Source organism: Lutjanus erythropterus, unplaced genomic scaffold (assembly GCF_056507025.1).
Source record: "Lutjanus erythropterus isolate fLutEry1 unplaced genomic scaffold, fLutEry1.hap2 Scaffold_155, whole genome shotgun sequence".
Lineage (NCBI taxonomy): Eukaryota > Metazoa > Chordata > Actinopteri > Lutjaniformes > Lutjanidae > Lutjanus > Lutjanus erythropterus.
Window position 1 is genome coordinate 1,920,001 of NW_028146632.1, and position 17,574 is coordinate 1,937,574.

The following is a 17,574-nucleotide window of genomic DNA, read 5'->3' on the forward strand; positions in this document are numbered from 1 at the left end:
GAGCTGCTGCTGCTGCTGGTGATGATGATGATGTTGTTGATGTGGAGGAGGAGGAGGAGGTGGAGGAGGAGGAGCTGCTGCTGCTGCTGGTGATGATTGTAGTGGAAATTCTGAAGAATGGTTCACTCAGACACTGAAGAAGAGTTCGGGAGTCCCAGATGACTTACACAGGAGTATTTAATGAAGCTCGATCGAGGTGAATTCAGATTAGCAATACACTGAGAATATTGTGACAGCCAACCCATTTCTGAAGGTTACTTCTCGAGTGAAGGTATTTAACTGTCCCCTGACATTCGCTGGAATTTGACACGCCACCATGTATGGGCCTGATGTGTCTATCTATGTGTACACAAATTCTATTGGGCATAAGTGCAAAACAAGAAGCTATGCACCTCTTTGCTCTAAATCACTGTATCTGTCGGCCTTGCTCATGTATTGTGCCCTGATAGAGAATGTGGAGACAGTCTGTCTGCCCGATAAGCCATAACCTTGGGACCTCAGGAGAAAGTATCTGGGGGATGCACTACTCTCCTACTTGTGCAGCTGTGGACTGTAGTTGTGCAGAGTGACCAACTACTAGTGTGCCTGTTCAGGTTAGATGACGTATGACTGGACCCTTCACGACTGCATTGTCACCCATATAAAGAGAGACTCAGGGAACAATCTAAGAGCTAGTGAAGCAAGTGAGGCAAATTCCACAACAGAATCCCCCCTTTTATCAATAGATAAACCCGAATTTGCCGTACTTGTCAATGAGCCTAGTACCCGAGGGAACGCCTTCAGAAATGATATGAACACACATGTAACACAATAAGCATCCTTCAAAACAAAATCTCAATCAAGAAACAACAGTCACTTATACATGAATACATGTCACATAATAAACCTTGTTCTTCAATCATATCACACTGTTGTAAGTGCACTGATGAGTCTTCGACACCCGTGTACTTTACGGACATTGGGGGCCACCACCATGGAGAGGTTACTAGCACGTCACGATGATGGTGGTATGGAATCCTTCCTTGTAGATGTTATTCCTGGAATGCAATTATATTCCCAGCAAGTGCTCATGCCTGTGTTTTAAAGTTCCTGAGACTAACATGTTCATTCATAAGACATTTCGATTTCAAATACCTATACACACCACACATATAATATGTGAAGAGACAAAGGTTCGCCATTGCTATGGAAAAACATAATACAAATTTTTATTTATAGCCTTTTGTTTAATTTGATTGTTATTAATATCTTTCTTTCTTTATTTATTTTGTTTATATTGCGAACTAGATACAATTCAGTTAAACTAGTCCTGTAAAGATTCACACAGCATGCAAACTCTATTGGATTCTGCAAAACACGTTTTGATCACACATATAGCATTATAATCACATTAGTATCAAGAATAAGATAGATTCGATCAAGACCTACAACACTCATCTCAATCCCCCTTGTGTTACCTGTAGCTCATTAGTGTTTCACCTTTACCTGTTATCTTCACTGCACCCACTGTCATCCGAAAATGAATAAGGAAATTCCCACTGTTCAACATCAGGATAAAACATCACAGTGACATCATCATTATCATACTTAACCACAGTTTGGGGGGCCTGTGTAATGGTTCTGGTAGATTTACGAATGATTAACTTAATGATGGAGACCAGGCATGTACCAATGAGGATGAGGAGAAGAAGAAACACTACTTCGGTGGTGAGAAGCTTAAGAATACCTGATCCCCAGGACCCGAATGTGCTTGAGAAATCCCCTAGCTCAAACCCGTGGGTGGCATGTAACTCTTTAAGGCCCTGTGTGGTGTCATGGGCCATATCCATTATCTCAGCTGTTGCATCTGAAATATAAGAACAACACTCAGTACCGATGACTTTACAGGTTCCACCCTGAGCAGCTAGTAACAAGTCTAGTGCCATACGATTTTGCAATACCACTGTCTTTACTTCCTGCAGCTCCTTGTGTTCTGCTAACATAGCTTTATTAGAGACATTAAGGTGGTTTTCTAGCACTTTGGACAGGGATATAAGCTCTTGTTGAGTGACATAGACACCATAGAAGGGGAGAATGATACCTGCTACCCGTTGGAGGCTAGACAACTCCCTCCTGTGTTTATGTAAAGGGGGATACAATGCGGCTATTTCAGACGAATCTACTTCTCTAATCAAAGGGACTAGATAGGCCAGATAACATGTTCCAGAAGCGTCATCGTAGGGCACACAGCTATAAGCATTATTCCCACAGACCAAGTACACTCTCTCAGGCAACGGAGACTTCATTAGACCGATCTGCACGGATTTCAGACAGCTGCTGTGTCCTAAACTTTCATGCTGATTTGTTCCTACGCCTTGCATGCAAAGGGACACATTCTGTAAATCATGGGTTAACACCGGGGGAATATATGTGGAGCAATCACGAAGAGGAGTAGGCTGAGGATGGAGGGGCTCAGAACAGTTATGCACTTTTACTTTAAAGGTCTCATATTATGCCCCTTTCTGATAAGTTTTTATAAGTCTCAGAGGTCCTCAAAACATGCTTTCGAAGTTTGTTTCATAAAACACCACTCGGATCATGCAGATCAGCGTGTCTTTATACCCCTCTATTTCAGCCTCTCTCAAAACGAGCTGTTTCTGTGCCTGTAGCTTTAAATGCAAATGAGCTGTGACTAGTCACGCCCCTCTCTGGTGGTGGGCGTGGCTTGAATCAGCCGGTCCTGCCTGCTATGTTTACACTGAACACCATGACGGACATGGCTGCTGTCAGACATGGTAGATTTTAAACATCTAATTTTGATCCAGAGGAGGCTCCTGCAGAAATTCAAACACTGCGGATGTTGCCGGACGTGTCTGAATGGTAAGTCTACAACTTTGTGTGTCTTGATACTTTACAGTTAGTCGATGTGTGTGTTGGTTCAACGTTAAAATGTAACTAGCTCGGTAGCTAATGCTAACTGTAATTTTGGCGAATAAGTGACATTATAATTTGTGAATATAGTTAACCGTCATGTCTCCGGTGAGACACGTTAATACTCAAAGGACCTCTACAAGTGTTACAGGTGTCCCAATTACTAACATATTTTGACGATTGCTGACAATAATTATCTTTGTTTTCCAATATTCTCTGCAGAGATGACTATCAAAATAGTCCTTTATGTAGCCACATTTTTTTAATCATAATACTGAACTTGTTTTAGAATTTATTATCATTTTATCATCAGTTTTCAGACGTCAAGGCTGTGTGCAGTGGTTTGTAAACTACACTGTGCTCCGTCTCCACATAATGTGCAACTATTTACCTGTTCCTATATTATGTATTTGAAATTTGCCAAAGCTTCCTGCTCATCCATCACAGCTTGTCTAATGTCTTTCAGGTTTGAATTTCATAGGCCTAATATTTTGTTGAAATATTTACATTTTTCTAAATTTTGTGGATATGCTCACAACAAATCTTAGAATAGACTCTGGATGAATTTATTTATATGAGCATTTAAATCAACCAATGCTCTTATTATAATACATGTATCCTATAACACTTGTCCCTATCTTCAGCATACTGTTTTACACTAGTATGTGTACCACTGCTGTATATATTGTTGTACATCACTTACATACAAATGCATGTTTACATATTCTTACACGTCTTAGTTTTTTTTTCTACTGTTGTATATAGTTTAATTCACAATGCACATGTTAACTAATATTTTATTTTTATTTCTTAAAAGCTTTATCTCTACAGAATATTTTTATCTTAATTTCTATATTCTATATGCTTATATTTGTAGAAATATATGTATATACTTATATTCCAGTCTTCCTTGAATGAGTTTAACTGTAACACTACCAATTTCCCTCCTGGGATCAATAAAGTATATCTGATTGTGATAAGTCATTGTATATTGAGCAGGATAATGTACAGTGAGCAGGTCAGTATTGTAAAATAAACCTCTTCAGAATGAAGTAAGACACTCTGTTTTGTGTCAGGGTCCTGCATCATCCTGTCAGGGTTTATTTCATGACACTCACAGAAAAGATTTTCACAATATTGTTAGTTGTATTTTTGAAGATAAATATGTCAGATTTTTTACAGTTTGCTTTACATTACTTAAGTTGGCATAACATTACAGTGTTCACTAAACACCATGAATGGAGAAGCACACCCCAAAATAAACAGATACTGTTCATATTAAACATGACTTAACAGGAGAAGTTTTACACATACTGTGAGGCATTTATTGAATCGCATATATCACATCGTATAACATGTCAAATGATGTACCTATCATCCATGACAGTAAACTGAAAGATTCACTGAATCCATTTGAGGCTTAACTGTTAACTGGACATCTTTTCCATATGTTTCATTCGTTACAGGTATCAGCCTATAGGTTTCCTCGTCACTCCTTGTCAAAGCCTGTCTGGTTCTTAGGATTTGCGCCATGTTTCCTGACGCCCAGGGCCTCTATGTTGGATTCAGACCTCCTCTTAGTTGAACCAGGACACACAGCTGGCGATGACCTTCTCCTTGTCTGGCTCCTCATACTGTGGACTCATGTCCTCTGGATCTTCATCCCTGTCTGGCACCGGGTCCGGAAACACTTTCTCAAAGATGGGGTCCATTAAGTCGGCCACATATCCTGTGCAATATTGCAGAAAGATTTTGTTTAAACTTCAAAAAAGTCAGTGCATTATGTTTATGTGTGTATTTATATAAGTTACTAATTTTCTATTTTATTTCTATTTTTTGTTGAAACCTTTGCAACAACTGTTACAGTGATACAGTAAATACAACATGTACATGACTTATTTTAGTTACAAATAAAAGAATGTAACACTTACAAATCATGGGCTCAGTCTTCACTGGTTTTGTTCTGCAGGCTCCTCTCATGGTCTTTGGGAAGTGCACTTTGAAGAGTTGGTCTCCACCAGATGTGATGTGTGGTTTGTCAGCAGGTTCACTGTAATACATGACAGCCAGGCAGAGTCTGAAAGTACAGCAGTACAGAGAAAATCAAAGATGTAAATAATGAACAACAGTAAGTATTTTTTACAAATTAAATGTAACCACACTTTCATTTACCTGCACAGCATTCCAAGAAATGGAAACACCAAGAGTCTTTCAAATGCCACTGAGACAATATATGCAATCATACACTGCTATTGCCTAATATATTTATAATAACAGCTGATGAGTGTGACTTGGTCATTGTTACTATGCCGTTTTTGTGAGTAAAAAGTGAGTAGTCACATGATTTTATGAATTGTATTGATATCAAAGCAAAACAGTCGTCATTATGGACGTGTCCCTCTCCTGCATGTCCTGCACCCCCCACTGTCTTGTTTGTAATATAATGCAGGACTACTGTTACTGTACTGTCGTCCTTTAGCGCATCAGTGTTGAAGCACCGTAAACACTGAATAGAGGAGGGGGTGGTGTCGGTGAGGAAGCTGTTGAACCGGAGAAATTAAACTTATTTTTCTGATTATATTGATTCTTACATTCTAAGCACAGATAAACACAACTGCATACCTGCGCTAATCACAACGCCTGATTTAGTCTGAATTCAAGTTTCTCGGCTTGATTTTGCAGCAGGTCGCTCATTTCAGGTATGAGACAGTTAGCAGCTTGATGCTAATCTAAGTTACACAGCAGGCAGAGGAGAGAGGACGCGTCCATAACAACAGAGTCGATAACACAAACCCAGCAGCATGAAGTCACACAAAAACTGACATGAAAAACAGTCACCAGCATCCAATTTACTATTCTGTTTAGTTAACTGGCTTCATATGAGGCTTAATGTTCACACAGATTATCATGACTCTCCCTCAATATTATACTCCAGCGTGTGAGCACACAGTAGATGCTACACATATTAGCCGCGATGCTAACGGCAGGATGAGTGGCTAAATACACAGTAAAGCAGCATAAAGATGATAGAACTTACCGCTGCCATGTCAGCAGTTATGTCACAGTCGGTACTGATCCATCCTTGAGCTTCAGTTTTGAAGTAAATCCTGCTTTGTACCGACCGTCGATGAAGAAGCAGTCCGAAGTAAAATGGTTAGCACCCGCACACACACGCAACACTTTACTGGTGTTGTGAGGACATTTTACTTAAAAATAAAATTAATAAATTAATCCACTGGGTCTTCTGTGGGTCATATGACGGGAGTAAATGCAGACATTTGTGCTCGTTCCTGCAGCCAACAACAGAGGACTTGTTGTGCTTTCCTTGTGCCTTCAACATCTCAGTTTGCCTGTGTAGCGTTTACGGAGAAAAAAATGGCGACCGGGAGGTGGACTCGTAGGTTTTCAGTGGGCGGCACAGACACGCAGCACAGGGAGTGTCTCCGGCTCAGAGGAGGCGCTTGCCCGGCTATGACATCACAGCCGGGCACAAATCTAAACGGAGCGTTTTGGCCGACATTCACTGAAAGGTGGAGCAAGCAAGAGAGGGAGAGAGAGGATTGTTCTCATATCAGGGGAGTCTGAAGGCAGGCTGGGGACACATATTTTCACTGGAAAACCTTGAAAAAGTGCATTTTGCATAATATGTCCCCTTTAACCGTTCTCCTAACATTTGAGTCCGAATAAGCTCTGTAAACACCACATCTTCACTCTACAGTCACCTTAACCGAACATTAACAAGTGGCAAGCTACAGTTACTTCAGTGTCTTACCTGCGTAGTTTTATCTTGCATAGCTTCAGTCCCTACATGCAACAGGCCATGCATGCAGCCGCAAGACGCAGAATGCACCTCCATCTGTGAACAAGGCCCAAGTGGTCTCACTGTCTCTCCTGTCTGCAGCTCAAACTGATCCAGAAGTGCAGTACTTTGTTTGTTTAAGAGCGTGATACTAACCAACGTGAAAGGCACATGGCACCTTCTAGTGTACGGAGTGTGCAATATCATCACCTCATAAAGAGTTTATTGAAGGTGCAGTGTGTAATATTTACTAGGATTTATGGGCAGAAATGGAATATGTTATTCATAAGTATGTTTTTATTATTATAAAGTCATCCTAAACTAAAAATGCTAATGTCCGCATTACCGTAGAATAGTGATGTGTCGGTCGCGAACGATCCGGATCTTAGAGCCGGCTCTTTGAAGTGAACGACGGGAACCGGCTCTTGATTGGGAGCCGATTTGTTTTTTTCTCCTCTTTTATTCTGTTAAAGTCGCACATGATTGGTGGCGTGTGTGTGTGTCCACACTGAGTTGAAGGGGGAGGGGAGGGGTTATAGACACACAACACAGTGAGCACATAAGCAAGTGGGAGGGAGACGAGAGAGAACATGCGCTACAGACAGAGACAACACGCTTGAAAGGTGAGAAAATACACTTGTTTGAGATGAACTGCGCCTCGCCTGGAAAGTAGATAAGATCAGGCGGCGGCTGCAGGAAGTGGAGACGAAAATCTACAGTCAAGTTGGACAGTTTTCAACAGAGTTCAGAGAGAATAGAGGAAGAGACCACCTGTAGGTTACCTGTAGTCTGCAGACCACAATCACAGCTGAAGAAATAAAGTGTGTTCTTGATCGCTGATTGAAGTTAAAATAAAAGAGATCCCCCTTCTGATACATGTAACATCTGTTCTTTTATCTGCCTTGTAAAACCAAGTCATATATAAGTCATATATATAATCTTTATTATTATCAGACAAAATATCTGCTTGTTGACAGATTAAAACTTCATTGCACAACAGAAGACTAATATATCCAGTGTTAAATATTACAATTACACAGAAAATTAGTAATTAATATAATATGTGGTGGTTGTTGTCAAAATTAAGCACTCTGCTTAATATTGTAGTACTCTCCATGTTGAGTATGTTGAGTGTATAAATTAAGCCATATAAATAATAAACATTTGATATAATGTATGATTTTTCCATTAGTAATTGATTTTACATTATTTTGGGTAATAAATTAATTTGAGCAACAAAAAATCTGAGGAGCCACTTGGGAGCCGAAAGAGCCGGCTCTTTTTAGGGAGCCGAGCCAAAAGAACCAGCTCGCTAAAAAGAGCCGGAATTCCCATCACTACCGTAGAATAAGCCATTAATATCAAAGATGTTACTAAAAGTTACACACTTGCTTTGACTGTTTAACAGGTTAACATGTTATTGTGTGTTTATTATTTTATTAAATTAATACTGCATTGCTTTATAAAACCATTTGTGTGTCCATGTGTTTCTTGTCTGTTGTTTCAGAATGGAGCAACCACAAACAAGGTTTAAGGGCTCTGCAACTACAAACATGAAATCAATTAAATTAAAAGTAACGGCAATTAAACAGATGAAGAAAGTCCAACACTGGACAATACGTGGAGGAAAAGCAAAGCCAGACAGTGTGCACACAAACACTGTGGCAGCTGTCTCAGACGGACAAGCTGCCTATAAATTCACATTGTTTAAGGAGTTGACAACACAAGTGGAAGTAGGAAGATCGTATATATTCAGAGGTTATGAAGTGGGAAAATACGGCCCCAACAACTTCCTTTGCACAAAAAGCACAAAAAATATACATGTGTGCCGACATCCCTGTGTCGAAGGAGCTCGAGCATGAGGCAAAGACGTTAATCTGGCCAGACTCAAAAGAAGTGACGCTGTGGGGGGTTCAATTGCACATGTAAGTTTTTGGAGATTTTCATAACACAATCAAATTCTACATTAGAATTAAAAGTTTTGCATTCTGACTAAAATATATACACATAATGCTTTGTATCCATCTAGACGGTTTTGCTGTGAGCTGCAGAGTTTTGGAGCTGGCGGTCATAGAGATGTCTGCCTTCTCTCCAAGACAATGGAACTGGATGAGCAACCACAAGCCGAGTGTCGTCTGGTTCCATCATGTTGGAGAGAAGACAGACGTCTCGTCGGCCGACATGTCCAAAACTCTGCAGCTCACACCAAAACCGTCTAGATGCAGTCATACATTGATAGTGTACGCTCAGTCTGTTTCCATCTTACCTTGGCTTTAAAGGGACAGTCCATGGCATAACCAAAAGTACATATTTTTCCTCTTACCTGTAATGCTGTGTATCCGTCTAGACAGTACATTGATGATTTAATGTGTTTTCTCTGTCTTTTTTAGATCGATCCTGTCCAGACAATCTACCCACCACAGGGGCTTCCTTACCCTGTGCGAACTGTGCGTCTGAGGGAGGTAGGGAATTATTAAAATGATGCTCCCTTCATGAAAGAAGCTTAATTGTTACTTTTAAAACATGTTGATTGTTTTGGTAAATATCATACATACTGAAATAGTCACATTAATAGAGTTAAATATAGATGCAAGTGTCTCAATCACATTTTGGCAGCAAGTAAACTCTTTTTCATTATTGCAGGGAGACACAGATATGAAAGTGATACTGTGGCGGGAGGCCAACATCACCAATGTGGAGATCGGAATGCCACTCAAACTGACGCATATGAAGGCCAAAAATATACCCCCCTATGGCAAGGCCATCCACAGCACCTCACAGACTGAGGTCGAGGCAAGTAAATGACAAAATGTATTGTACTGATTCCACCTTCAGTACTTATATCTTACTTGACATCATTTAAGATCAGTAGTCCATGTAGTAATGACTAAATCATGTCTTTATTCTCTATAGCTTTTCTCTGGGCTTGTGGATATAACAGTCTTGGGTATCAGATTTGATGACGATGAGGTGGAGCTGCTGGACACCAGCGAGACCCCACGAGTGGTTCCTGCAAGCGTGTGGGAGACCACATTTGAAGACCCAGCGGTCACCATACCTGGACAAAAGATCACACTGTGCTACACAGATGGAATAGTACAGGAGGTCTTTTCAGTAAAAGACTGAAAAGACCTCCTGTACTCTCCCCCCACCCCCCACCCCCCACCCCCCCCGTTATTGTTTTTATTGATGTTCATTTAAATTGTTTTTTTTATGAATTAACCTTCTTTATAAATAATATGTTCTTTCAATCATTTAAATCTTTATCAATTAATGTTTTTTATAAATAATATGTTCTTTCAATCATTTAAATCTTTATCAATTAATGTTTTTTATAAATAATATGTTCTTTTAATCATCTAAATCTTTATCAATTGATGTTTTTTATAAATAATATGTTCTTTTAATCATTTAAATCTTTATCAATTAATGTTCTTTATAAATAATATGTTCTTTTAATCATTTAAATCTTTATCAAATAATGTTCTTTATAAACAATTGTTCATTCAATCATATCTATAACTAAAGAAAAATTTACAACCCCAGTTCTGATGTATCTTTATTCTGCTGAAACCATGCTCTATCCTGTGTATTGACTGATATTACTGCAGTCCCCCACTAATATGTGTGTGTTTTGGTTTTGCTTTGTTTTTCCTTCCTTACCCCTTGACCCTCTTGCTGGAAGAGGCAGTCTCCTGTTTGGTAAAATAGTTCTGGTCTAACTTCACACCACTGGATATAGATAGATATGATCAATCATAATGATCCACTCACTATACATTATCATTTCTATTACAAGGTTAGTTATTTAAAAATAACAATAGTTTAAGACAGAGTCAATGATCAGAACTGACAGTCTAATATACATAGCAATGGTGTCCTATATAGACATAATGTGCCTCAGAATGCTGACCAATTCTGGCCAATCAGAATTTAGTATCTAACAAAGCAGTGTAATGATTGTTATTATCATATTTTGAAAAATAAATAAAATTTTTAAAATTTTACAGGGGCATGTCTATGTTCCCACAGCTCTATGTCCCCAGAGCCCTGTGTTCCCAAATTTCCAAGTAATGGAAGTAATCTAAATGTATAATAGAGAAAAGTATGTGTGTGTGTGTGTCTGTGTCTAACCCTGACCCTAACCCTAATTTTGAAGAAAAAAAAATCTTTGAAATGTGGGAACATAGGACTGTGAAAACATAGGGATTACCCTAATTTTACCTATGCTCACCAGCTTTCTCATGTGCAGTGGTGGGACAGTTGTTTGTGTCTTAGACTGTCGCCAAAATGTCACTCTAGTCGTGCTGCCACATCCAGTGTACACTCAATCTGTTTCCATCTTACCTTGGCTTTTAAGGGACAGTCCATGGCATAATCAAAAGTACATATTTTTCCTCTTACCTGTAATGCTGTGTATCCATCTAGACGGTTTTGCTGTGAGCTGCAGAGTTTTGGAGCTGGCTGCCATAGAGATGTCTGCCTTCTCTCCAAGACAATGGAACTGGATGAGCACCACAAGCCGAGTGTCGTCTGGTTCCATCATGTTGGAGAGAAGACAGACGTCTCGTCGGCCGACATGTCCAAAACTCTGCAGCTCACACCAAAACCGTCTAGATACAGTCATACATTGATAGTGTACGCTCAGTCTGTTTCCATCTTACCTTGGCTTTAAAGGGACAGTCCATGGCATAATCAAAAGTACATATTTTTCCTCTTACCTGTAATGCTCCATCTAGACGGCTTTGCTGTGAGCTGCAGAGTTTTGGAGCTGGCGGTCATAGAGATGTCTGCCTTCTCTCCAAGACAATGGAGCTGGATGAGCACCACAAGCCGAGTGTCGTCTGGTTCCATCATGCTGGAGAGAAGACAGACGTCTCGTCGGCCGACATGTCCAAAACTCTGCAGCTCACACCAAAACCGTCTAGATGCCTAGATACAGTCATACATTGATAGTGTACGCTCAGTCTGTTTTCATCTTACCTTGGCTTTAAAGGGACAGTGCATGGCATAATCAGAAGTACATATTCTTATATGACCACGGTTCGAATTACACAGTGGCTTTTGGGGGAGCACTACTTTCCTGTGCACACAACCACTTAACTGGTCACATGCACACGCATACATATAAGGCCGCAGCATTATACTATTACTATGACAGGTAGTTAATACTGTCAGTAACATTTCATAGAGGCAAAATAACATACAACAACATAAGAATCAATGAAGACATTTAATAGCCCAATCAGAGAAAACAAACACAAAATCATGAAAGCAAGGGGGATACAGATAACAGCTTTCTGCTTCTCATTAACACCCCTTCAAGAACAGCCCATTATTTAAACAAAAAGGTGAGCAGTATTTAACAAACTTGTTTTTAACGAAATAAATGAAAATAAAACAGCGTCAGCCCTCTCTCTCTCCTCCTTTCACTCTCTGTCGCTCTGTCGCTGTCCCTTCACTTTCCTGACGTTTCACTTCTGTCTGTGGATTGCTACAAAAAAGAAAAGAAAAACTGAATCAGGGTTTAAAGTTCTTTTCACAACCACTGGGCAAGCACGTTAAGAAACCGAACTAAGTGGCCTCCAGTCAGGCGGCACACAAACAGCGCTGTCCACAGTGCTGAAACATTAAACACTATATTGAGTCAATCTCATTAGGACAAAATCCGTTGCATCTTTGTTCGGGAACAGACTCATATGTCAATACCAGTCATCACAAACGCACACCCCAAGCAAGTAATTCCCTGATTCTTACCTTATGTCTGGAGCAACCATAGCGGCCTGGGGTCTTCTTCCTTTGTTTTCCGCGCTGTAACTCAGGATGTTGCGGATGGATGCCAGCTTTAATCCATGATGAAATTTGTAACACAAATATGGACAGTTTTTTGAGCTCCCCCTAAACGTCTCAGATGATGCTTTCAGAGGAGCTCATGCCCTTTTCAGGTGAGCCGAGCTCCCTTCAGCTCCCCCGTAATTCGAACCATGTATATGACTATATATATAGGACTGTGAAAACATAGGGATTACCCTAATTTTACCTATGCTCGCCAGCTTTCTCACGTGCAGCGGTGGGACAGTTGTTTGTGTGTTAGACTGTCGCCAAAATGTCACTCTAGTTGTGCTGTCACGTCGGAGTTTAGAGTTCGCGACCGGTTAGTGATGCTCTTTTTCTGACTCAGAAGTATGTCGCTGAAATGACACTGTAGTTGTTTCCCGACTGGTTAATGATGCTCTTTCGAGTCAAAAGTATGTTATTTGGACTCCCTGCCGTGTACTGTCCTTGCTGTGACAATGTATCCTCAGCATCAACAAAATACAGTATCACGATAGCATCATATGCGATGCTTACTTGTATGAGAAAAGTCTAGCCATTGTTATGTGTACTGGTGTAGGGTAGTGGCGTTTGTGGTGCGCTGTTACGTGGGAGTCGCGGGTTTGCGACCGATTGGTGGTGTTTTTTTTCTATCTCAAAAGTATGCCGCTGAAATTCCACTCTAGTTGGGTGTGAATGCTGCAAGCATTCAAACCCTTTGTTCTTCTACTACCAAAATTCTTTATTATTTAATATTCAAGAGTGCTTTCAGTGTTTCAATAAAAATTCAAATATTTTACTAAATTCAAATATTAATTTATTTTCATGGCAGCTATTCAGTGTGACTTTAACTTTTTAACTAATATTCAAATATTCTACATAATTCAAATATTTATTCATTGTCAGTGCAGCTATTCAGAGTGGTTTCAATGTTTCAAATAAAAATTCAAATATTTCACTAAATTCAAATGCTCTATTTTCATGGCAGCTATTCAGTGTGACTTTAAGTTTTTAACTAGTATTCAAATATTATACATAATTTAAACCTTATATCATTCAGACAGCTATTCGGTGTGGCGTCAGCCTTTCTACAAGCGTTCAAACGTTTCACATAATTCAAACCTCTTATATCATGCAGGCAGCTATTCGGTGTGGCGTCAGCCTTTCGACAAACATTCACACATTCGAATCTTTCAGACTTCATTTTATTCAAGGCGGCATTGCAGTTTGGCTTCAGCTTGAGGCATTCACACCTGCAATTTCTTCAGAAATTGCTTTTCTAGTTATTATTATTTTTCCCCCGCGTTTTCGTCATTGTGTAACTTCAGCATACTTCAACTGAAGTTTTCCTTATTCAGCTTCATTAGGACATTATTGCTCGGAAGGCTTTCATTCATAGCATTAATATTGTCCGAAAAAAATTCCACATTAAAATTCCGATCCCTATTAAATCCCATTCAAAAAAAACTTTGTAACGCTTCTTGTTCCACAAACTTCAACCGATTCAAACTATTCAAAGTCAAAGCATTCAACTGAATTAGGACAATGGCGCTATGATTTTTCTAAGCCATAACATTCATACTTTCCGAGATATTCCAGGTTTTTTCCGAACGGCTTTCCCATTGAAAATGAATTACGGAATTTTTTCAAACACTGACTACCAATTCATACTTTCAGCTAGAAACCCCATTCAAACTGGAAAATATTCAACATTTCGCTGACTTTTTATGTTTGTTTCAACTTTTTAATCCCGTTCAAACTTTAAAAATTATTCACTGTTTTCTGAAACTTTGTTATAATGGAAGTCAATGAGAAAATCCTTCAAACTCGCTCGACTTCACCCTGTCGCCATGAACTCATACATTCACGTAGAAACTCCATTCCAACTCTCAAACGCGTACAATCCCGTGGACTTTCAGTCCCTAATTCAGATTTTCAATATCTCTTTTAGTTTTTCCACAGCAGCAGTTTAAAAAACATGAAATTTTCATCTCTTCTCAGACTTTACAATGGGTGTGTATTGCGTGCGGTCGTTAGAGCTAGAGTGGGTGATGTCATCGCTAGAGTGGAGAGCGGCTACAAAATCATCCAGAAATTTTCTCTTTAACTTGCCGCTGTGGCCACACCGTTCACTCTACATACACAAATTTTACATGATTTTGTAGGAAAAGCCGTGCCGGTCACAGAGGTGTGACCGCCGAAGCCAACGGACAAATGGTTTGGGCTCAGCAGGATCTGAAAGGGCAACAAGTGCAACTGGCCGCCCCATTCGATCCCATGTTAAGCGAGAGCCAACATTTCTGGAAGAAAGCAGATGATCCCTGTTTTTTCCATCACTCTGCTGGCCTCATTTTTCACACCACAGAAATAAAATTTGCACCTTCACGTTCGGCTTATCGTCCTCTCGCTCACTGTATGCGGTTTTTAGCTGTAGCATTTACGTTTTTTTGTTAAACGGCTGGAGTTTGAGAGGGACTTTTCTCTAGAAATACACTCTAAATTGCCTCCCAAGCCGTAGCAGCTGTGTGGGTCCTCAGTCAGTCACCATGGCAACCTGTACAGCTGTACGGCTTTAAAAATGTATTAACATTTGGCTTTTTATCACCAAACCACAAGCCAAAAAGTAGAACATTTTCTTTGCACACAGAATAAGGAAGCTCGTTTACAATCCCATATAATGGCCAAATACCATAGAGTGATGATTTGAATACAGGCACTCCATCACAGTTGAGTGTTAAGGAGTATCCATGAGTACAGTGAAGCGGGCCTCCAATTTTGTACAGATTATCGTACATTTTACCACTTCCAATATCTTCATAAGTTTCAGAATTACATGTGCCATCTCTTGACTTGGGACAATGTGCAATATCTTCCCTTTGAAGAAGATTTTCCAACTGTGTTTGGATTGGTAAGTATATAAAGAAGTTTCCATTCTTTAACGAGCTGTTTTTATCCCATGTTGTGTGGCATACAACACATTGTCCTTCACTATCCTGGTCACCAATGTAGTACTCACAGTTAGGACAATATATGTGATATTGTAGGTGATCTTCTACTGTCTTAAGCTCCTTTAAGAACAGATACTTTGAGGTTAACTTTGTGTTTTCTGGACAGTGAATATTGATCAAATCTAGGAGATCAGAGAGAGCCATGCCTGTGAGTCCGTGTCTCAAAACAAATGAAAGTATAAGTGAAAAACTCTGAGCTTGAGTTAGTCGTGAACCAGCGTAAAGTGGCTCTTCATTTTCCAGAGGAAACTGTTCATGACTGACTTCTCCAAGATGTGATTCCTCATTTACTGACTCATCAGGACTGTCTTCCAATAAAAGGGAATATTCTTCTTCACTTCAAATAATGGATCCAAGACTGTCATGCACATTATCAGGAATACAGTTACTGGTATTTGGTGAAGCTTGATCCCCACAGTCAGCATACAGGCTCTATATATGGAGGAAAGAAAAAAAAACTATATTGTAACTTTGTTGCTGTTTGTTTTGATTAAGCGAACTCTTTGAATGTCTTTGAAATTAAGTTTTTGCCAATAAGGTGTGTTCTTGAAGTGAAAAAGAGGATTAATATAACAATTTTAAATTATTTAAGATAGGTGTAGCACTTTGCTTCATGTTTGATAGGAGAGAACAGCAGAGTTCACTCAGTAGGTAAGTTTTAATCCTAAAAGATGTACAATGGATTAGGGTTACTTACACAGACGGCTCCACCTGATACACTTTCCTGTCCACTAAGAGGAACCCAAGGTTCAGAATCATCATCAGTTACCTAAAGAAACAGATTAGAAAATAAAAATCAAGCCAACCCACATGTTACCAAAATGTAACATGACTAGTTCTTAAGATGTTTTTAAAATACAACATGAAATGTACTGTACATTATACTTACAGCAACAGGAGTGACATCATGTGCATCTTTAGGGCCACTGTCAGAGTCGTAGTGTGAGGAATTCTCATTTAGGTTCTGTAAATAATAATAAAAAGTCTTGATTAATGTACTATAATTATAATTATGATCCCCCAAACACAGATTTTATCATAATATGATACATTCTGGATACATATATTATGTATCCAATCACTTGGCTTTAGAGTTTCACTGTCCGTTTTGCTATAGGTCGGATTCTTGCTGAAGTTAGTATAGCTAAAGAATACACTGTTCACCTAAACACCACAAAGTTGATACTTACACAGACTTCGGCTCCTCCTGATACACTTTCCTGTCCACTAAGAGGAACCCAAGGTTCAGAATCATCATCAGTTACCTAAAGAAACAGATTAGAAAATAAAAATCAAGCCAACCTGCATATTACCAAAATGTAACATGGCTACAGTAGTTCTTAAGATATGTCTAAGAAAAAAAAACTGAAATGTACTGTACACTATACTCACTGCAATGCGGCTGATGTCATGTGCATCTTCAGAGCCACTGTCAAAGTTGTAGTGAGAGGAGTTTTCATTCAGGTTCTGTGTTTAAGAAAAAAATACAAAGTATTGATTAACCATTGTCACATGCACAGTCACCAGTGATCTACTAAGTACTCTAAACACACAAATACAATTTACACTTTGTGCTCAAACCAAAATGTTCAACAAACCTTGAGCTGGCTAGGTCGATACCAGCATTAATCAAATATGTTATTGCTCTATACTGTTGGTGCTACCGGCCAGAATCTTGCAAAAGTTGAAACCATAGCTAAAGAGTAACCTACATTGTTTTAACTAAACACCTCACAGTTGAAACTTACAGAGTCTTCTGCTCCTGATACACTTTCCTGTCCACTGAGAGGAACCCAAGGTTCAGAATCATCATCAGTTACCTAAAAAAAGTGTTGTAAATCCAGCGCACACTTTTCTCTGGCAGTGGTGTACTCCACCCCTCTGCCAAAGCACAAACACATTGTGCATGATTTCATCTCAAGTGGGCATCAATCAGGGTTTAACCTAGAAAAAATTGGCACTGGACAACGTGACAGGCAGGTTTTCAATTTACCGGACAAATGTTTGAAATTCCGGTCAAATATTATCTGAATTTATTGAGCT

General features: G+C 39.5%; 2 long non-coding RNA genes across 2 annotated transcripts; one reads left to right on the forward strand and one right to left on the reverse strand.

The window, feature by feature from the left end:
• The first annotated feature begins 2,774 nt into the window (after positions 1-2,774).
• Positions 2,775-4,639, forward strand: LOC146304384 (uncharacterized). The gene is made up of 2 exons (XR_014769389.1): positions 2,775-2,859; positions 4,377-4,639. It is a non-coding gene; the product is annotated as an uncharacterized LOC146304384 (long non-coding RNA).
• On the reverse strand, positions 4,213-5,305 carry LOC146304385 (uncharacterized). The gene is made up of 2 exons (XR_014769390.1): positions 4,842-5,305; positions 4,213-4,639 (listed from the first exon to the last, which is right to left on the reverse strand). It is a non-coding gene; the product is annotated as an uncharacterized LOC146304385 (long non-coding RNA).
• Positions 5,306-17,574: the final 12,269 nt, after the last annotated feature.